This window comes from Protopterus annectens, chromosome 17.part0 (genome assembly GCF_019279795.1).
Source record: "Protopterus annectens isolate FY-2018-M chromosome 17.part0, PAN1.0, whole genome shotgun sequence".
NCBI lineage: Eukaryota > Metazoa > Chordata > Ceratodontiformes > Protopteridae > Protopterus > Protopterus annectens.
The window spans coordinates 415,315,008-415,339,416 of NC_056751.1; the positions used below are offsets into that span (position 1 = coordinate 415,315,008).

Genomic DNA, 24,409 nt, shown 5'->3' on the forward strand with positions numbered 1-24,409 from the left:
CAGAACAATTAGCTGGATGCTAAAAAATTGGTAATAATACTATTATTAGTATATACTATAGTATAATTATATTACTATATATTCATTATATTACCATCAAAATAAATAAGAAGCTGGTTATAGGTTAGTTGATGGGGTAGCTCTAACCAGTTTAGGCTTTAGTCCTACTTAGTGGTGGGTTCTGAAAGGGGGTATTTGCTGCAAATTTAGCCACTTTATTATACCATTGTTCAATTTTGCTTTGTGTGATGCCTGAAGGTTGGCAAGGATGGGGGCACCAAAACGTAATGAGAGGAGAGGGTAAACAGTGGCAAGTGTAGTTTTAGTTGCATTGGTGAGAAAGTTTTTGGTTAGTTTTTAATGGTATTTTAGATTTGCAGGTCAAATTTAAGATTATTATCCACTATCATCCCTAATAATTTGCTATAAGAAGTGACTTCAATGGTTGTATTATTGAGACAGAGGATTTTACATTTTATTTCATGAGAGGGAGATTGGGAGAAAAAGAAGTATTTTTGGGGTGGTGGTGAGCATGACTTATGAGTTGCAAAGCATGTTTCAGTGGCTGTTAAATCCCTCTGAGTCATTTTTTTTAGATGAACCAGGATGTCAGGTATACATATGAACGTAGACTCATCTGTGTATTGTATTAGGGAGGCCTGTTGTATGGATGTGTAGAGGGTGTTTGTGAAACTGTTAAATAAGAGGGGACTAAGGATGGAGCTTTGTAGTACATCACTGGCAACAGGAAATTATGGAGAGATAGTAGAGTGCCACTCTTCTTACTGATACCTATTGGACAGGTAGCTTTTGAGTCATAGAATGGTGGGCTGAGATAGACCCAGTAAAGACATTTGAAATAGAAGTGTGCTGTGACAAACTGTGTGAAAGGCTTTAGACAAGTCCAGAAATAAAGAGGAGACTAGTTTGCCATTATCTCTAGCTTTATTGGCAGTATCTTTAAAGGTTAAAAGTGCACTTAGTACTATGGGAGGGACAGAAGCGGTGTTGTGTGGGGGATAGAAGTTCTTCCTGCAGGAGACAACTTAGCAATTTGCATGCTGCTGAATGTTTTAATTAAATACTTAAAGAAGTAGTACAGCTTCAAGAGTATTTATTGTATTATGACATAACTGAAAATACAGGATTTCCCCAATATAAAGCCATTTTGAAGTGGGTCTTGAACTTGCTCTATGGTTTCCATCAAAATGGTGGGAGAAGAGAGAATAACATTTCTGCAAACTTTTCCAAAGATACAAATAAGATTCACTGATTTGTAACATCCAGGACTTTCTTGATTAACTCAATTAAAAATGAGACCCACAACAGGACAGGTTATTGTAGTATTATAAAAATGCAGCCACTGGGTAAGGTATGTGCAACATGCAGAAAGAACAACCATTTTGCTATACAGTCAGCCCAATAATTCCTGTTAAATGATTTGCAATCACATTATGTTAATATTTTAAACAATATGCAAAAGTAAATGATCCAGAAATTTAATCTCATCATATAACATGCCTAAGCTCTGATCTGATGGCTAAGTACCTTTCTGCAGTTCCTTCTACTATGAATACTTGTCATAGTTCTGGAAATTAATCTCCTTGCAGAACAGTATTATATATTTTGTACTGGTAGAAACAATGAGTATGAGTGAAATGCTCAAAGGGTAAGCTACCATGAAGAAATAGAGACCAGGAAGTGTAAATGTTAAATTATATATTAGTATAACTGTACCCCCGTTACCCACTGGCCTAATGTTTATTCTGGATCTATAAAAGAATTTCAGAAAATTATGAAAAAAGTATTCTAAAGTTTTTCAGCTGCCTTTTTGTTGTGCAACAGCAAGATGTGTATTCATGTGAGTCAATTAATAAAATGGACTCCTGCTATTCATACCTGTTGAGGCCTGAATCTTTTATTTTATTTTATTTAACATTTGTTTACTGGAACAGTCGGACTTGGAATGAAGCCAATTTTTAGCGGAGACCTGGGGAGAAACACTTCCAATGCATGTCTTTGTACATCTTATTTTATTTGTTTATGGCAACAAAATTCCTGCTCCTCCCTATGTAGTGATGTAGTATGTACTCATATTTATATTCCATATACTGTCTTTGTATTGGGGATTTTGCCTAGCTGTTTCAAACACATGCTGTGACTCTTTGGTTTTGATTGTAGTTGTCCATAAGCAGGCTGCATGCCAAACTAAAAGAGTTTAATAGGTATATAGTACTGCTATAGTACAGTTTGTGATGTAAGCATCATAATGAGGTTTTGATACAGGTCTGATTTAGAGAATTGTCAGTAGGTAGTAAGTTATCAAACATGAAGAGTACAAGACAGATGACTTTACAATGAGTGAAGAGTAGAAGGAAGTCCATGATAGCAGTGTAGAATTTGGAAATAACAAGTGAACAATACAGGAGCCACTAAACTAACATGAATATAGGTTGCACTAACACTAAGCTAAAGCAAAAACAGAATATGCAAAATGGAATAGCAGATGAAAAAAATGTTTCGTAGGGACAGTGATCTGCACAATTTAAGTTCACACTGGAGGAGCCAGGTAGCCTTTGTCAGTAATGTTACTGTCCTCGTTATTTCTAGAGAGGACAGATCCAGTGCCTATTACATTCAGCAGGACAACAAGTGAGTGTCATACATGATGCAAGAGTGGGATCAGATGGCAGGTTCCAAGATGTGATAGACAGGCACTACAGTCATTCTTAATGCAACAAAATATAGAAAAGGAAGATGATTACAGAACTGTGCATTGCACAAACCTAAGGTCACTAACTCAAAACAGTGAATTTATGGATATCATTAAAGAGAGAGACCAAAACTCAAATAATAGAGTCCTGTAACAGCAGAAGGGAATGGAGGAAATGCTAGCTGAGCCAGAAATGAGCCTAGACATACTACTGGATTTTATGTCCCTTGATATACTGGAAATCCAAAGGAATAAAACTAAAGGATACAAAGAAAAATAAATCAGTAAAATAGAACCCATATGAGAAATGAATAATGAAGTATAAAAAGTATGTGAAAGAAGAAGGAACAAATGAAGACATGAATAAATGTAACAGCAGGAAAAGTACAGATACTGTGGTGGATAGCATAATCCCAAGAATGGTGTACAACCCTATGTAAGGTATACATAACCAGAGAGAACAATCATGTTTAAAAATACATAAAAGCAGAGAGGAAAAATAATCATATGATTACACACCAGAAAGACAAAAATAATGAGGCAAAACAGGAAATCATATGTAAATAATATGTCTAATGGCAATTGCAGCAAAGCATAAGATGAAGAAAGTGACAGAGAGCATCTGACATCGGCAAGAAGAAGCTTGAAATTAAATAAAGATATACAAATAGGGCATAAATATGCTGGCAGACATGAGGTATTATTAAATATAGTCTTGAAAGAAGATAATAATAGGGTGAAGACACACAGCCACAAATGAAAAAAATATAGATATTAGAATCTGTGCACAAATCAACCAAGCAAATCAAGACAAAAGTTTATTTTGTAGTAGAAAAGGAAAATATGATAGAGGCACCTTCCAAATGTTTTAATGGGCAAATTAACTAATTTAAGGTACTCCTCAGCTAAAACATTATGTATGGTACAGATACTGAACTGGGTATAGATGGACATAACTGAGGAGACATAGACTAGATAGGCTGCTAAATAAACTAAAAATCAACTTTTCCTACTGCATATTATTTTTAGTAGAATATGGTTCTTTCCATCTACAGTAGACCTTTTATACAAAAGTCTGTTTTTCCTACAACATACCAACTGCTGTAGACCTTTGGCAACTGTTAATTCCTACCAGATATACATTGACAACCGTTTTTCTTTCTGTATATTTTAAGAATTGTGTCTCCTATAGCTTGTGGCTCAAGCCATGGCTGAAAAATCATTTACCCAGAGAAAATAAAATAAAGTAAAACACAATAAATAAATGTATTTCTTTGCCGTGTAAAGATTTTCTAATATTTGGCTGCATTTTTAATTGTATGCACAACCTGGTCTTCAACAGATAGGGTAATAAAGTTGCTAAGTGGAATGGACCAATTAATTAGCACTTACCAAAGTTAGCTCACTTTCAGAACAAGATTCCTGAATCTTCTCTCTTCTATACTTTGCTTTGAACCTGTGTTTTCCTTATATTTAGTTATGTATTAATTTAGGTTTGTTGTTTTCTTCTGGTCTTTCACTGTAAGTTTTCTGACAGCTGGATAATACTTGCTCTGTTCACCTACCATCTTACTACAATTTGTATACATTTTGTTAAAGGAAAGTCACATAATTGTTTTTTTTACTAGTTTTTTTTTTGTTCTCTTTTTCTGTATGTCTACTAGCAGCCTAGATAATGCTTGTTCTGACATGTGTCTGCTAATTACTGCAATGCACATGTCAATGGATTACTGTGATACCGACACTTACTACAATTTATAAGCCATTTGGGTCAATGACAGGTTGACAGGTTAGTATAAACTATCTGTGCTTTTCATACTAGTCTTGGTATTACATTTGTATTGGCTGATATCCCTACAGCTCAAACCAGCCTACCTAGTTGGTTAACAAGTGAACATACAAGACAATAGACTATTAATTTAAGCTGCATATAAATCCAAAAGGTGAGCTTAGCAGCACAGTGCCTCACAGGAGGGCATTATTATAAATTTATTAGGCCCATGTCTTGAGTTTTCATCCACAGTAACACCACCAAAGCTTAACAATACAGGTTAAGTCAGGATTTGGGTGAATATGGTAGCTAACAGTACATCTATGCAGAGGGAGAGACACATTATACCTGCTGTATTTAATATCAAGTGAAATTAATGGTGCACAAGTATTTAGTAAATTGGCCCTCAGGTCTAGATATCACCAAGAGGCAACCCATCTAGGCAGAAGAAACATCAGAACATGCTCTACCACATAGATTTAATGAGATATAAAACAGTGATATCCAGGATCAGCTCAGTTGCTGAATTAATTCATCATGTGATACAGCAAATAACAAAATGGATCACAATACTTCACAAGAACCGCAAGTCAAAGGACTAATTAAATATTTGATTTAAAATATCTGAAAGGTAAGAGAGATTTTCATGATTAAATATACTCAGTGGAAACTACAGATGAACAGTAATGTCCCAGTTGTGTTGGCCTCTACCACCCATTCAAGTAACTCAAGCCACCTATTTATCACCCTCTTGGAAAAGAAGCACTTCCAACTATATAGGTGGAACTGACTTCTCATAATCAGGTAGTCAGTGACCCTCCAACCCTAACAGTGTAAGAAACTTCTCTGTGTGGAAGATTTTCAGTCCATATATTTCTAGTTAATCACTGTATATTAATCAGAGCAGACAGTAGTAGAAGTAGCGAAAGTAAACTCGTCACGTCAAAAAGTAATAATAGAAAATAAATAATTCTACAGCATTGCTAAGTATTCAAAAGTAATCCAAGCAAGGCAGGAAGTCTGTTTCCAGTCGAAAATCCTTTATTAAGTACACAGACAAGCGATCCAAGTAAAACAAAAATAGAGTAATAATTTCCTCACAAGCTTTCTAAATATATATATATATACTGTTTATCAGGCATGGGAGTGGCTTATTGTGCTGTAAAACAAAGTGTTATTGGTACACATGTTATATTCACATCCCTTCCCAACCCTCCAACCCTCCAACATGCCTGTCTTTTCTTTTCTTCTTTAATAATCCCATCACACTTCTATATTACCACCTTGATATACTCAAATCTTATACTTCGTGTCCCTTCTTATGTAGTGAAAAAATGTGATCTGTAAACCTGTCTCCCTATGACAATCTGCCTGTACCCATACCACTATCAACTGTAAATTCTCCACAACTACATACAGTGTTCCAATTATGGTCTTACAAGGGCATAAAGGAAAGGCATCAACACCCTACTGTCTCTGGATGCTATGACCCCATATATAAATACTAACATTTGGTTTACTCTTGCTTGTCCCCTTACAATATGAGTTTGACAGTTCATTCATTCTGCAAAATTGATCTCCATCTTCTTTTCTGTCTCTGGATTCTGGGTCCTAAGAGTGGTTAAAGAGGTAGTCACAAATATAATAAACAAGTAAGTATAGCTAAGAGGAAGCCACTTAAAGTTTGGAAAAGTAGGTGCTAATGTTAGGCTACAGAACAAGTATACCCCTAGCACTAACCTCTATCCGACAGCAATGGTACACCCCTTGCACTGATCTCTATAGGACAGCGCAGGCATACTCCTAGCACTGAGCCCTGTGAGACATCATAGTTATATTCCCCAGCACTGACCCCTGTGGGACAGCACAGTATACCCCCCAAGCACTGACTCATGAGGGACAGCACTTGTCACCTTTGAGAACTCTCCAGTTACTACCACTTTCTGGGTCTTTCCCCCACCACTAAGTTCATGACAAAACTGCAGGTTTTGCTGTCCATCATTTTGGTAAGGAAGCCATGATGGTAACCAAGTAAAGGGTTTTCCTGAAGTGCAGACTGATCATATCCTCAGGGCTGTTCTTATCTTTCTCCCTAGTTAAAAAAGTCATAACACTGGGTCACTTAAGTCTCATAGGATATAGCATCCATGACTCAATGGTTAAATAATTGCACCTACAATAAGATGAAAGAGAGAAATTCAAGTCTGGATCTGGGAAGCATGAAAACAGAATCCAAGCAATACCATATTACATGACTTGTACCTTGTTCACAGAAAAAGTGCTAGAATACCACCAACAGTGCCAAAGCAAATTAATTCAGGCAAAAACAAGAATTTCTTAAAAAAAAAAAAAAAAAGAGTTTTGTTCAGAAATCAAGCAGCATACAAGCCAAACTTTTACTACACCATCATCCCACTCCCCCCTGACATCTGCTATATCAGCACTACCAAAAATGGTGGCAATGAATATTAACTCCAACTAATTAACTAGTAAAGTCCCATCCTCAGCCAAAACCAGCTCTTCTGTAATGGACAATTTTACCCTAGATCTACACTCTCTAGCCTCATATGCAGCTACCTTCCACTTCTGTGCCATAACAGTAAATAAATAAATAAAGCAAGAGCCTTCTCATTAAACTTAATAAATCAGGTGCTAAACCTAATAAATGTCATCTTTCCTTCCGCCCTTCTTTCCCTCCTTAAATCTTAAATCTATACCCTATAGCAAAAGTTTTTTTGAGAAACTACTATACAATCACCTTCTTGAACATATCAATAGCTATGGCTTGCTTTGTGACCAGCAACATGGTCTCTCTGAGTCATTCACCACTACAGCCCTTTTAACAGCCACTGATGGCATTAACAACAATAATCACTGTCAGTGTCTTCACTAAAATGACCAGAGCCTTTGAAACTCCTGTGCAGCAAACTAACCATCTCATCTTTGGAGAAAATACTATTTCCTGGTTCTTAAACTACTTACAAAATAGATCCTTTCAGGTATTCACAAATAATACACACTGCAACTCATGAAAATTATGTTCTGGCGTCGAACAAGGATAAGTTCTGGGACCAATGCTCTTCTCTCTCTTCATAAACAACATCACTCTACACCTGTCTAACCTCAATTTAGTTATGTATACAGATAACATCCTTCTCATAGAAACTAATAAAACAGCAGACAACCTTGAGTTAAATCTTCAAGAAATTTGTTCTCAAATATGTACATGAACCTCTGATAACAAACTCTTAATCAACCCTAAGAAAACTAGTGGCATGCTGACCTCCCCTCATAAACTCTCTGCTGTACCACAAATCCTTTTAAAGGATAACAACAACACTCTTATTCCTAATGAAAGCACAAAAATATCTCGGGCTTACACTAGACCAGTCCCTAAGCTTTGACTTTCATACAGACCAAGGCACCAGTAAAGTACTATCCTAACTAAAACTTTGCTACAGGATATTCTACACCCTTATTCCCACTGCTAGGATGGCAGTTTCTAAAAATATCCCCATTCACAAACTAGAATACAGCCTCCCAGTTATATGTTACCATTCCTCCTATAATACCCACAAACCTTAAACAATTTAAACCAAAACAGGGAGATTTGCTCTCCTAGCAGACCAATGCATACATGACTGACATGTATTAAAGAAAATTAAATGGTTAAATATTCCCATTAGAGCCACTGTCCTTGGTTCTCTACTTTACAAAATCATATATTCAGGTTACTGCACACCTTTAAAATTAAAATTACCCATTAGAGAACCAAATTGCACGAGTGAATAATAAAAGTATGTTAAACCCAAGAGAACACTATCATATTAAGGAGACCTCTCTTCAAGATGATAACTGAAGAAAAATCCTTCAGAAAGTCTAGAGCAGCTACCTGGAACTACCTCCTCAATAATCTAAAAATATTCAGTCATTCTCTGAATTCAAAAGAGTTATAAAAGCACACATGCAAAAAGAAGCTGGGTGTATTTGCTTTCGAGACACTGGATGACTTATTGCCACCTACTGTTATTCTAGCTGGCAAAAGGGAAACATACTCTGGGCAACTGCAACTCTCAGTGTATGTATATCTGTTGTAAATACTTTCTCACTATGTATACCTGTTGTAAATACTTTTTCCCCATGTGCATACTGCTTTGTACTCTTAGATTTAATTTCTTCTAGTAGACATCCAAATGTCATTTTATGCAAGTATATTTACTCTGTATATTTAATATAGCTTTTTTTACTTGTAATGTATTCCTCAACTATTACTTATACTGCACCCGGATTGTGACTGAAAAGGGTCAGTACAGTTAAAATAAATAAATAAATAATAAAAGCAAGGAACAACCAGTCCTGTAGTAATTAACTTGTTCTAACAAAGTCACCACACTGCAGAAGTTGTTTTAATCATGGAAGAGGGCTTATCAGCAAGAAGGTCCAGCAATGTGTTTAAGGATTGACTACAGTCTCAGCAATTATGTCTAATTATAAACAGCAAACAGACACAGGTTCTACAACTGCTATATCCAGGGATCAAGGATCAGAGCTAAGGGAGACTCGTGATTTGCTGATATGCTCGGTATACATACCGTGTCCTAAATGTCTGTGGCATATGAAGACGGCCTGATCTATGGAACACATTTAGTAGATGACTACACTATGTTAAAGTAAAACAGATGTAAATGAATACAGGAGCAAAACTGTCTCAAAACACCAGCTTTAGACACAAGCACTACTTAGTAGCACCAGTTAGCATCACATCCATTTAGTGACCCTTTCAAATGCATAGTCTGTAAGGGATAACCACAGACCTCTGGGAACAGAAAGACTTATCAGGTCTTAAATGATTCAGTGTTCATGCATTTAAGAATAGCAGGGCACATATTACAGATATATTAAAAGCTATAGTAACTCGGATACACAGTTCTTCTTTGAAACATCAACAAATGCATCCTGAAATGGGATGGTGCTGTCAAGGATCCCAGTCCAATACCTCCTACTTCGATAACTTGTTCAGAAAAACAATAATCATTATTTTTGTAAGAGAATATCATTTTTATTTTCAGTAAAATATTACATCTGCCGTTGATTAGAAATCCACAGCAATGTTAATAATACTTTAAAAGTCCAGGCTTATAAACATAAAGTTCTCACTAGCAGAGATTGCTTTCCTCTCCTCTTTGTGTTAAATATAATGAAATGTCAAAAAGCAATTTCTATCTTCCTCAAGAAAACTCTCCCCCCACACAGTATATTACCTGATTTAATACTAAATTATAATGTTGTCATTCATCCTACTCTTCATATATGACGAAGAAGAAGCTATGATTTAATGCGCAGATTAAAAAGCACTCTACAAGACAGCAAAATGCGTTCTTAAAAATATATTACAGTTGGAATACAGCGTGCAGAAAAATGATCCATTCCTTCGGCTTGATTTAAGCTGCTTTTGTCTTACATATTTGTGTGCATTTACCTGGCTTTAATCTTCTTGATATAGTGGAGTTTGCCTGAATATCCTTTCTGATGATCTATTTGCTCAGATTAATCTTTTCTGTTTTGACAGTTTAGAAACTGTGATGTGTTTAATATTCCTCAGAATAAGATGTTTGTACTATGTATTTTAGTGCCAGAATTATTAAATAAAAACTATTGCATCCATCATTAGTTTGTTTATAAGTGAAAATGGCATACATGCTTCTTCATTAGTGGTGCGTAGACATTTACAAGATAAGCCCATATTTTTTACCTGCATGAGTAAATAATAAAAGTATGTTAAAAATATGGATAATATAAATAATGTCTAGGGAAGATGAGAGGGAATGAGAGTATAAATGGAATAGAATGTATTCTTTTAGACATATTTAGAAAGATATTTTGTAGCTGCTGCAAATCCTGGGTTGAAACTTATGCAGATATGATTTGCCTGTGTTGTTTTTGGTTTTGTATGTTTGTCAAAGTATCAGTAAGAAGATTTAATTAAATGCTGCATAATGTACAGACAGGGAAATAAATATACTGGTACTGCTGAAGCATAAATACTAGAAAAGTAGCTAGCCAGTACTGCACAAAGGTAAGTTTTATGACTAGGACAGGTGATTACATAGCCAATGCAAAGTATTGTCAACAATAGAAATCACATTTAACTCTGCCCACATTATTCAGTTAAAAATAACTAGGCTGCTATATAGTTTGTGTTAATTTAAATATTTTGCAATAGCAATGTTGTAAGTTGTGTGAAAACAAGTACACTGAATGTTCTGAAGCAATCAATGACTTGGAAACTGAACAATTTATTTGCTTGTTGGTTGATTTAATTGTTTAATTATTTGTTCTGATTTAATCAGATGGGCTCTTCTGGTTAAAGCCCATTTTATATGGGGCAAGGATGGAGGGGTTCCTGGCTCCCCTTAGTATAAAACATTGGATAATACAATTAAAAAACATAAACAAGAAGAAATACAGAGTAAGCATAATATATACATCATCATAACATTTACACATTTATATGCAGTACCTTACTAAGATGATATGTGATTTCAGCACTTCAAAAATTAAACAATAGAACAATTTATCCTTTTTACTATAATGCACATTTCTGCAGAAGAGACTGAATAATTTCATATTTACTATCTATATTTTTCTAGCACTTAGAAACATTGCTATTACTTTTAATTTGATAAATAGTATTGGAACTTTCTAAGCTTGACACATGTTTAACAGACTGAATCCTAAGTTTATTATATACTGCAGGTAGGAAGTGAGTTGTAGCTTTATGTGTGATCTTGGAATTTGTTTTTGGGGTGAATATTAGGTTTTGTTTTGACAGTCTAAGTACTCTGTTTGGTTAGTGATTAATTCAATGGTCTTGATGCAGAAGTCTGTGCATAAATAATTGCTGTTGATATAATGTTCTGTTTTGAAGGTCTTCCAATGTATCTTATTTAGGGTAGTACAATGATAAGCTGACAGGTGAACTTTGGTCTTAAGTCCAAAGGAGGGATACAAACCACCTGTAGGTGGCCATCGGGCCCAGTGAACAAACCAGCATGAAGCAGTCTGTGGACTGCATTAAGCTGGTGTGGATTGGGTGACTTCCAGAGAGGTGCTAAAGGTGTTAGGAAAATACAGAGGTACAAAGAGCTTAGGTGTCTGAAAATGGTGCTACTGTGTGCTTACATATTTAGCTGTAACACTTGCATCTGGTTGGTATTGATAAAGTAAACACTGTGTCCTTACTGTTTTAGAAGCATGTTCTATGGCTATTTCAGTGCAAGCCCACAAATCTCTTTGTATTATGGACTTGAAGGTTTGAAGTACAGAGCCTTTCTTTACTAGCTGTGGGGTATACCTGTCTAGAAAAACATGTGACTTGTGGTAAGTAACATGGTGATAACTAATTGCAGTTTACCACATAAGTATGCATGTGTTGGAAGTATATGGCACAGTTACATAAATATAGTCCTTAGTGCTTAATACATACTTGTATCATAATGCAGTATTATGTTTCGTGTTCACAGTTCTATACTGTATTGTTAGGGGTAGGGGAAGACAAAATGTGCTTTTCAGTGAACAAATAAAATATTATTAATATTTAAAACTTATTAAAACTGAATTTAAAAAAGCAAGCCTAGTTCTTGGCATCAATGCCTTCAAGGAGTAAGTCATCAAATGCTAACAGTCTGGGTATTTCTTTGAAGGAAGTAGTTGAAATAACAACATAACTTTAAAACTGAAATATGCTGAGCTGGTCGACAAACTATAATAGCAGATATGAGTTATCCAGTCTTCAGTAATGTTTTCAAACTATCTTACCAAGAAAACTGCTTCAAAACTGGTGTGTACTTAAATTTTGGCTACCACACCCTCAACATCTCAAATTAGTTTCAGGAATATCATGCCAACAGCTGCTTTGTGAGATTATGTCCATAAATTCATTCAACATTCAATCTCATTGTGCATTTCACGTTGGGATATACTTTCTAATCAAGTATTGACTTTGTTTGCTTCTTAAAGGACAACTACACCATTAACACATTTTCTTTATCCAGAGTGTATTTCCTCCCTACAAAATGGCACCTACACCACTGCATACAAAAAGCATGATTTAGCTGTTTCTTTCCATATATGGCATGTTAACTTCATCAGTGCACAATGGGTTGAGTTTATATGAAACTTCAAAGTACTTTTCATGGTTCTTACATCGTATTACCTGTTATATTTAAGATTTATAGCCCAGGAAAAATTCACAGCACATGGCATTTGCAACTCTCCATTCCTTTCCTCCCATTGTAATCATAATTTATACCCACTGAACATCTGGGAATTCACAACTCAGCATTTATAATATCATTTGGAGCTGCCTTCAGAGTCCATAATATTACTGAGTATTTTGGAATTCAGATGTATTTTGCTATGTAGGCACTGGGTTTTTCCATCACTTCCCATGTGATACGAAATCTAGCTGTTGATCTCTCCATCATAGCCTCCTAGAAAGTCCGACTGGCAGTTCAAGTCCATTATTATTGAACTTAGGTTTCCAGAGGCACATGTGGAAGCCTTGCCTCTGTGCCATCAGGATAGCTTTTTTCCATCTGTTCCTCCACCAGTTCGCTTCCCTGTGACGTTTTACTTTGACGGCTGGACAAAGCTCACAATGTGTCACTCCCCATTATTTACATCATGCTTCTTGGCATTTTTCATCAGCTTCTGTGTAAATACTGATATTTGGATCTGTTTACAACTGTTTTACCTTGAAGGGCACAAGTGCTGGCTATTGTAATTTCCTTAGGTCTATATCCTCTTCCTACTCATTAAATAATTGCACAGTTAATATATGGCAACCTCAGAGACTAGCACAGTTTAATAAATTAATTTATATGTATATTTATTCTTTGTTCCTTTTTTAATTTTGATTCTGAACCCTTGATGAGTTGCTTGCCTCTTGAACAACTGCCTTTTGTTTAATTCTCTTATTTTCACTGGATCTAACTCTGTGTCAGCAAAGTGTCTTGCTTCCTTCATGTGCTCCTCCTTACTTTGGATGTCTTTCCTAAGCTAGCCTCCCTATGTCACCTTTGTGACACTCTTCACATTTTTCTTTTCTTCCCCTACGTCCAGTCTACTTCATCTGAATTTTGCCTTCCATACTCTGTTACCCTTGCCATTAAGTTCTTCTTCTTCATCTTCTGCTTCCAAATCACATTCTGTCATGACTCTTAGCTTCTCTTTTTACCACCACATCCATTAAAATGGTGGTATAAAGGCCGAATTTGCATCTGTCATTCTAGTGACTCCAATTCAAGAAATGATCTTAATCCAAACAACGACCACAGGAACCAGCAAGTAGATAAAATCTTTATTCACCTCTTGCACCTTGGCATCAATGCCTTCAAGGAGTAAGTCATCAAATGCAAACATTCACAATATATATTCATTACAATTAAATAATTCACATACTAAATAAACTTAATTAATTAAATACCTCCAATTACAATCACTGTTCAAGCCAATAGGAGTCAGTGTATTATACTTAAGAATATATACTGACTCCTTATATAACAATTTGTCCTTCAAAGAGACTAGTTCACCCAAATTTAAAATAACTTTTTCCAAAATATGCCCCCTTAAAAGAAATGGATTACTATGATAATAATCCTTAAATTGTATCGCAAGGGAACTTTCTGTGCATACATTCCTAATGTCTCTCATATGTTCTTGCAATCTAACTTTAAACATTCTTTGACTTTCCCTCACATAGAACATTTCACAAGGACATTTTAAAATATAAACAATAGCAGCTGTATCACATGAAAAATACTAAGTAGGGTTAAAACTAACTCCATTTACCCTAGAAAAATTATTAAAAACTTGCTTGCATATAGAGCACTTACCACAAGGGTAAGTGCATTTCTTAAAGGTAATCCTATTTCCTATATTAACATCAGGTGCAACAGATATACTATGCCCTATTAAATCTGCTATACTGTGACCCTTTTTAAAAGAAATACATGGTCTATAACTAATAATGTTCTTCAATTCTTTATCTTTTACAGCATAGACCAATAATATTTTAAAATTTTAACAATTTGCTCACTAAGAATATTATAAACTGATACAAAATAAATGTCCTGTAAATTTTTACACATTTCCTTCCTGTAATATGTCCTGTAAATTTTTTACACATTTCCTTCCTGTAATATGTTGGCTGTATTCCTCCTTCCGGCAGTGGAAATAAAAATGAATACTGATCAAAACCATCTACCTTATTAACTTGTGCAACAAAGGCATCATCACAATTATTACAGTTTTGTTTAACTTTTCAAAAGGCTTCCAGGACAATATTTCTATTGTAACCTCTATTTAAAAACATAGTCAGCGTACATTGTGCTTCAACTTCAAAGTCCATATCTAAACTACACAATTTACTTAATCTTAAAAATTCACCATATTGCAGTGAATCAATAAGATATCAGGGGTGACAACTATCACTATGTAAAAATGTATTCCCTCTCCCCATTTTCCTATGAACTGAAGTAACTATTCCCCCTTCAAAGGATCCTAGTAAATTAGAATCTAAAAAATTAACTTGATGGCCCTTCTGTAGGCCATCAAATTTCAAATCAAATCTATTATTATGTAAAAAACAAATTCATTAACTTCTTCAAAACCTCCTTCACAAATAAAAATTAAATCATCTATGTAACAAAAATATTTTACTACATTTTTTTAAAAATCTACTCTGATGCAAAACTTCCATTTCAAACATAGCCATAAATAAATTGGCATACATGGGGAAAAAAAAATACCTTGTTTGGAAATTTTTTTTTTTAATAATGAAGTATATTATCAAAGTTAAGGTACGGCCATGGGGGATCCAGTACTATCCGAGTTACTGGCTTGGGAGGGCACAAGACATTTTAGTCATTTTTCTCCTCCTCAGAAACCACTGGTCATTTCTTACTGCTGTTTCTGGTCAGAAACGGGTATTTCCTCTAAAGCATTTTTCTCTTCTTGTGAGTATGGTCTTATTGATCTACAGTGTTTTGACTGTGTCTTCATCCTTTCATATATGAATGCTTCTCTACTACCCAACCATGTTCTTGATTCTCTAAAGTAACTACAAAGCATGCAATATCTCTCACCTGACAGGAATGTGTTCCACATCTTACAGCTGACTCTAAAGGTTACTAATGGAAAAAACATAAGATATACCCTAAAGAACAGTTTGGAGACAGATAAAAGTTATGAAGTCCACTCTGCTACCAAAAGAGCATATGAAAATATGAAATCACTTAGTATAATGAATAAATATTAAAAAGAGTTAGGCTATCCTTTTAGGAAGCCCTAGTGGCTTGTAGAGGGATTTCTGTTTCATAACTGAAGTCTTCCCTAAGGAGTTTTATCCAACAATAACAAGATACCTTATACCTTTAGATCATACCACTCAACTGTCCAGATTTCTGCAGAATGTTCATAGCTTTGAATCATATTTCTGGTCTGCACTTCATAAAATTTGTGGTTGTCAGGCAAATCACTGAGGAATGAAGTCACTAAATCATGACATCCATTTGAGTTTTGGACTTCATATCCTTCAGAAAATGCATGCTAATAGAAATCTAGTTATTCTAATAACGTTCTATGTTTATTAGAGCAATATTTAAAATCTGTCCTTATTTTTGGGCTTTTGTCCACTCATGGTTTTAGGCTTTGTTCAGGTTTCTTGCACAAAGAGGTTGAGCAGTATGCTTTAGATGAGCATTTACTTTAGATTTTGGAGGATCTAGTTGTAAAATGTCTAATGCCTTCAACCCTTCGACAAATGTAGACATTCCCTGTTGTTCCATTTCATAAAGATTCCACTTGCTCATATAACAAAATGTTTTGACAGCATGTCCAGACTAGCTAAATATAATGCTGACTGTTTTCACCCTGGAAATATTAAATAGCATAATTACTACATTGCTGTTCCCTGGGTGTCGATCTTCAGTGTCTCCATTACATGAGAATTGATTACCTATATTTGGAAAACTGTTGGTTCCTGTTGTAAAGGGAGATAATCTTGCTTGTCTGAACAATAATAAAGCAGTTTCTATCCTTCCTATTTTGACAAGACTTTCAAAAAGCTGGTGGTGAAATAACTGTGATATGGTTTTTGTCTTGTCTGCATTTCTCTAACTGCCATTCTTTCTCTGACTAATTTCATCATCTGCACTATGGACAAACATTGCCTAAGTGGTGCACTCATGTGATTTTCAGAAGCCTGTTGCTTAGCCAATAATATTCTTCTCCCCTTGAGGAAAGTAATGACATCAGTTTTAGTAATGATCCCAGTGCCTGTTTTCATAACTACTGTTTTCCCCTCAGAGATCACCAATTTTTTAGAGTTGGGCTTCACAGACATCTGCAAATGATTTGAAGATTAGCCTGATGAGCCTGGTCATCTTGGAGCTTATAAACAAAGACATAGGTAACCTCCAAACTCTGGACCCCATTCATTTTGATTTTGTAAATGGTAGATCATGTCTCCTAAACTTGATTGACTTCTTTGAAGCAGTCAGAGCTGTGGACGAGGGTAAGGTGGTGCATACAGCTTATCTTGACCTCACCAAGGCTTTCAACACCATCCCTCACTCTGGAATTATAGATAAACTGGGCATAAATCCCTATGTCACAAGATGGGAGTCCACCTGGCTCACTGACAGAACCCACACAGTGAAAGTAGCCGACTGCAAATCCGACTTCAGACCAGTGCCAAGTGGAGTACCATAGGGCTCAGTCCTGGGGCTTTCAACACCATCCCTCACTCTAGAATTATAGATAAACTCACTAAACTGGGCATAAATCCCTATGTCACAAGATGGGTGTCCACCTGGCTCACTGACAGAACCCACACAGTGAAAGTAGCCGACTGCAAATCCAACTTCAGACCAGTGACAAGTGGAGTACCATAGGGCTCAGTCCTGGGTCCTCTCCTGTTTGGCATCTACTTCTCAGAAGTCCAGGCTAACACGGCAGGTCTTTGGCTAATGAAGTTTGCAGATGATTGCAAACTAGGAGCCATAATAGAATCATCTAATGATGGAGACATTCTACAAAGAGGCCTCACTGAGACTGATGCTTGCTGTCAAAGTCATGGCTTCAAGCTTAATGCCAAGGAATGAATTGTCATCCCCTTGGGAAAAACACTAAACCCATGAACTACCACATAGGTGGCAGCCTACTAAACACCGAAAGTGTGATAAGAGACCTTGGGACACAGGTGGACAGTAGTCTCTCCTTCACATCACCACAGTAGTCAGGAAATCCTTCTATGTGGCACACCTCATCACAAAGGGGTTCTCCTCTAGAAAAAAAGAGGTCATTGTTCCTCTCTACTCATCTCTCATCAGACCCATTATAGAGCACAATGCCCCATATGGCATGTACCTTGCAAGACATCTACAACAACTGGAAAGGCCAAAGAAAAACTTCACTAAGAGGATTACCAGCTGCAAACAGATGCCATACGCAGACCATCTCAAAAAAATCCAGCTCAACTCCATCACATATCGCCTACTCAGAGGCGACCTCTGCCTAACATACAAAGCCATGTCAAGCCCAGATCTGTTGGTCATGCTACACTTAAAGAAATCCCAGTCTCTCTGAGCCACATGCTCCAGGGACCTAAACCTTGTCACCACAATAAACAGAACATGCTGGAGGGATAGATTCCTGTCCCAGAGATTCCCCATGCTCTGGAACAGACTTCCCATTCATGTCAAGCAAAGCTCCTCATCAGCCCTCTTTAAGAAAAATCTTGACAATTGGATGGGAAATAGGAAATTCACCCCGGGGATCACTTCTGTGGCTCTGCTTGACAGGGGCACAGGAAAATAATTTTCTTGGGTGGCAAAAGCCAGGGAACTTTTTTTGGCTTATATAGGCCCGAGGGCCGATAACCTAGTACCTACCTATGAAAAATATATCTATCATTTTTCTAAAGCTTTCTAAAACTTTATTCACACTCACACTCTACCAACCACCTTACCTATACTCACGATAAACCTTCCTTCATCTCAAATTTATTTAATCTCCAACCTATTGACATTCTCAAAACAAAATATCTTACTATTCAGTTTGCTTTGACATAACCTGGAATAAACTCATGTACGTTATAAAAAAACTAACTACTCCCAATCCGCTGTTTTCTAATCTCATCCCAATACCAGCCACTCAACCTTATCCATTCCACCCTCTTCTGCCACTAACTCCTGTACAATGCAAACAAAACTTCTCATTACATCCATAAACATTTGTAGTATTTTAAACAAAGTTACAGACCTACAAGCATGGTTTCTTCAATTTTCTCTAGATATTACTGTCATTACCAAAACCTGGCTAAAACCCCATATAAAATATTCTGAAATTCTATCCTCTGAATACAATTCAATAAGACAGACTACACAAAAAGGGGGAGGCATCCCAATTGTATACAATAACTGCCTAACTTTCTCACCCCTCAAAACTAACATACCAACCCTCCAAAATGAAGAACTTCTTATCTCTCTTCTCAATATTAATAAACATAAGAAGCTATGTATAGTTACCCTCTACATACCACCAGGTAGTAATATTAGCTTATTAGAAAATATTCTTTGCTGGATAACTGCAAATGTTACTACCAAAACCATTATCTTAAGTAATGTTAATGTACTGACTGGTTATCTGTGATATCTGACATCCCAACTACTAGCCTTAACTTGTATGGATTCAAATAGTTAATCTCTTCTACCCAACTCAACAAATCGAATCATAAAAATTCTATTCTTGACCGGATACTTGTCTCCTATGACAGCCAAGTATGCTAACGCAAGGGTACTGTCTGATTTCCTTATTGACCATCACCCTATATTCGCCAATACAGAAATCATCCACCAGATTAAAAATACATCAGTATATAACTACCCATACAATAAGCCATCAATAAATTTAAAAATATATTCATGAATAATTTATATACCTTTGCCCCTACCAGAAATAAAAGATTTAAAACTACTCAAACCCCCTGGCTGACTCAGTCAATTAAAATTATCATGCAAAAATGTGAGAAAGCATGGAAACAATGGGGCAAAGATTAAAACCACCTCAAACTTACAACTATACAAATACTTGTGTAACCTCACCAAGAAGCAAATTTCTTAGACAAAATGAATTTGTTACACAGACCCAACTCACAAGATAATCACAAAAACTCCAAAGAAATTCTGTTGATCAATTTTAAAAAATTCTTCAACTAGACTCTCTTTCCTCACCAAACTCCTATTCAGACTTATCCCCTTCAAAGACAGCTACCAAATGTAACACGTTCTTCATTTACATGACAGTCTCTCTTATCTTCAGCTCTCCCAGCAATTTAATCAACCAAAAAACTCTACTAACCTTGACATTGCTGCCTTTAATCTCCAATGCCTCCGCATCATACGTTCAACTGCTAAAGAAATTGAAATCCTGTTCTCCTTCTGCTGAAGATCTCCCTGCGGAGTACCTTAAGCTCCCTGCAGACTCTACTACATACGCTGTCTCAATTCTCATCAACAGATCTATTCAAGACTCCCATGTCCATACCCTTTGTAAAAATAAATCTTTATTATTCCCATCCATAAAGGAGGTAACTCTTCTGAAATCTCCAGCCTTAGGCCAACTGCCATCCTGTTCCCCCTTTTCTAAGATCCTGGAAAAGTGTATTCATAAGTAACTCATTCAGTATCTCTTACAAAATGATTTCCTAACCCCAAACACAACATGGTTTCCAACAAGGACATAGCACCACTACAGCTCTCCTGAATTTTTCCAACACCATTAATAAGGTTAGAGACCAAGGAAAAATGTATCTTTTCTATCTCCCAACAGCCTTTGATAGTGTTACATGAGAAATTTTAGACTAAAATGTCCTCTCTAAGCCTTTCCAGACCAGCTCTTCGATGTTTATCTATCAATCTGTCAAATGGAACTCTAATATCTATCTATCTCTCTGTCCCTTTCTCCTAGTTAAAACAGATGTTTCTCAAGGCTCTATTCTCAATTCACTGTTCTTTAACATTTCCATCAAAAAGCTATATATCTCCTCTCAGCAAACCTCCCTTATTCAGTATTCTTTCAACTCTCATCTGTTCGTCTGACTACCCACTACAACTACAATCCATGGCACAAGATGGCTTTAACTCTGTTGGACTGTCATATCAAAACCAACTTTTACTCAATTCAAAAAGGACTAAACTATTACTATTTTTAATTAAGCTCCATGCCAGTGCTAAAAGCAACTTCCACATTACCTCTATAAACTGTATAGCTATTGAAGTAGTTACCCATACCAATTTTCTTGGAGTCACCAGGCATGACAATTTAAAGTTTGATCTTCAGATATAAAACTATATTAAAAAATCATCAAAGCCTTAGTCTGTTATTTTGATGATATCTATATAGAACAAAGAAAAGAAATCTTTACTCGTAGTAGAATCACCCTAGCTAACTGTTATATTCTTCTCTCTGTTCTCTATGACTCACCTATTTTGACTAACATCCAGATCTCACTTATATTACAGTTGCAGCAATGCTATAATAAGATAGCTAGATTTGCAGCTAATCTGACATATAAAGCTGTTTTGCATTACTTAATTTCACGTGGTTAGAACTCCCACATCAATTAGCCTATACAAGAGTCTTCTAACGCATAAAATAAAATATAGCCCTTCAACCTGCCCATCTATCTCCTCAGTACTTCATCATCTCCTAAATGGTGCCTGTGCTCTCAAGTCAAAACCCTGATTGAAATCTATAAAACCCCCCCAAAAAAGTATGGGAAAAGTCTGTGCTCACACTGCATAGAAAAAACTATGTGATTCTTTTCCAGATTCATCCAGAACTATATGTAGCCTGTATGTGTTTAAGTCTTTTTTTTAAGTATCTATCACTAACCCATGGTGGTACTTTTTTGTTATCGGGGCAACACTTTAAATGCACTTGCGGAGCTCCATATCCAGTTTCAAACCAGTCTTTTTGATGTTAATCTTAACAGGTGTGTTACAGCTTCTTTTTTTAAATATTATCCATTAAATTATTTTACACATACCTGTTAAGATTAACATCAAAAAGACATGGTTTGACAATGGATTTGGAGGTCAGAGGTCAGCAACCACATTTAAAGTGTTTGGCTGATAACAGAGTAGTACAAAATAAAACAAATCAATTTCTCCATAATATGCATACTACAACATGTATTTATCCATAATATGCATACTATTAAACATATTCTTCATAAAATCCTAATCCAAATCTGTAATTAAACTTAGTTGGCATCTTGCAGCTACAAAGATGCAATCAGAATCACGGAACAGCTGTTCGGCACTAAGCATTTTTTTAAAGCCTCATGTACTGATTTAGCTAGGCTTCACTGACAACGGAAATAAACATTGCTAGGATGTACAAATATATTGTTATCTTACAAGGGCAAGCATATTATGACTATTGAAAAAAAAAGACAGGTTTTCCAAATTTTATGTATTTTTGTTTTTTACTTTCTGTCTTTGTAACTTATCAGGGCAGCACTTTCAACGTGATCGTTCAGCCGTAATCTACTACCTTAACAGGTCTATTAACAAGATGTGTGTAAAAATTAAAAATAACGTCTATTTTTTTAAATTTATTATTAAAACAAATCATTTTTACAGATATGTGGTTAACAGACATGTGAAGGAACTGGATTACAGCTGAACAATTGCATTGAAAGTGTTGCCCCGATAATGGAAAAGTACCCTCATGGCTATGTCCATGCACTTCACCTTTATGATCTACATCTACAAATTCTTCACATTTGATGTTATCTAACTCTCTAGAGCTTTTGCCCCAGAGCCTCTGCTGAAACTGGGTATTTATTATCGAGTCGGACTTTCCAGGTAAACAAATGTCAATAAATAAATAAAAGCCATGCTGTTTGGCACAAACACCAGATGCAAGTCAATTCCTCAAGACCAGGATATTTGATCTCATAGAGCACTAGTGATGTGCCTGACATCTCCAATCACATTCCCATATAATTTGCTCCACCTCCATTCTTATGGCTGTCACTGATCTCTAATCCAAGCCTAGAAAAACAGATTTGAATTTTCTATAAACTTTGTACACTACTCTGTCCTGAGGCCCTGTTTGTTCTTAGCAAAGGAGAATAATTGTACGTATGGCTTTCAGTGATTGCTCACACTTCTCCCTTTACATCTTCCTGTTTTCATAGGTTTATCAGTAAGACAACACATTTGTTGCAATTTTACCTATAATGAATCATTACTCTGTGAAGAATTATCTGGTCTCTCATTAGGGATATGCTGGATATGACACTTGGGGGGCTCCCCTCCATAATCTACTCCATGTGGGGAAGATTCTGTCACACACACACACACACACACACACACACACACACAGTCACACACATAAACATTTTTTTTCCCAGCCTATAAACCATTTAAGTGCTCCTTTTACATTCTTTTTTCTAGGGAAATATATTCTTAGTGTTAGGGCTTAGTATTTCATATAGCTTTTTAGCCAATGTAAGAGCAGTAACAAACCTTAAGGATTTCAGGTTTAAGATGAATGGTTTAATCCTGAGAATTATATGTGAATGTTAGGTTAGCCCATCTTAACATTGTGTGCACTATACTGCAACCTAGTTACTGCTTTAGATTCTGCACAGTGACTACAAGCTATGTTATACCAATCAATAGTCAGTAATAGCATGGTACACAATAGTCAGTTGTAAGACACTAGTATAATACCTGGCTGTTAATGCATCAATATCCTTTTCTGTTTGTATAGAATCAACCATGTATAACCACAGCCATAATTTCACCTGAATGTATGCTGCGCATCCACATTTCTGTACATTTTGCTGACTCGGGTCTTTGACTTGGATCAGCACAGTTTTAATCAGCAAGCAAATAAAAAATTATAATTCTCAATGTTAGGTATGAGCAAATGTGTTAAAATGTCTTTAGAAAGACATAAGGTCCTTAATTTTAAGCTTCTCATAATGAACAACGTTTATCATCACCATTTTCTGAACTTGTCCTGGTAAGGTTCACAGTGGTAAGAAGATGAACAGGGTAGACCAGATTTTCCTATTCAAAGCACTGGTCTCGTGCTCATTCAATGGGATCTTTAGACACTCCCAGTTAAGCTATGAGATATAAACCCTCCATCATGTTCTCAGTCTGCACTGGATCCTCATCCCAATGGACTGCGACTGGTACACTTGCTCATGGGGGGCACTAAGGAAGCATCCTCACAAGCTTCAAACCCATCTTATCTGACTCCTCTGAACATGGAGGAGCATTGGTTGTACTCCAAGGTCCCATTTAATTTCTGAGCTCCACACTTTCATGAGCAGTGACTACAGCTCCCATGCAAAGAGCCTCAGTTTTGTAGTGTGTATTTCTGATCTCATCCTGTTGCTCACAATCCAACCCTCATGACCATAGCTTAGCATGCGGACAAAGACCTGATCAATAAATTGAAAGCTTTGTCCTATGACTCAGAATTTGCTTAGCCATTGCACAGCAGTACAGCACATGCAGTACTGCGCCAGCTTCAGTAATCCACGTATTCAGTCTCATTTTCCTCTCTATCGAGATTCTTCCACCTTTAGTTCATGTCTGTGCAGCTGATAGTCTAAATGTGTGGAAGGCACTGAAGCCTTACACTGCAGTAGTACTTTCTGTAGATTTAAACTATGTCTTGGTTACAGCTCAGATGTCTATATTCTCCAGCGTGAGGAGAGCTTGTAAAGTGTGGAGTTTCTTTTTGAGGCTCCTAGCACTGACCAGTAACACCCTTAGGTTCCTTTGTATTTTATTTGTTAAGCTGGTAGTTGAGTCAGTTTGGAATTGCCTAAA

General features: G+C 36.2%; 1 protein-coding gene across 1 annotated transcript in view; it reads right to left on the minus strand.

Moving 5' to 3' along the window:
* Nucleotides 1–24,409, minus strand: part of CLEC11A (C-type lectin domain containing 11A) — a 404,688-nt gene that overhangs the window by 239,615 nt on the left and 140,664 nt on the right. The gene's annotated exons all lie outside the window — the stretch shown is intronic.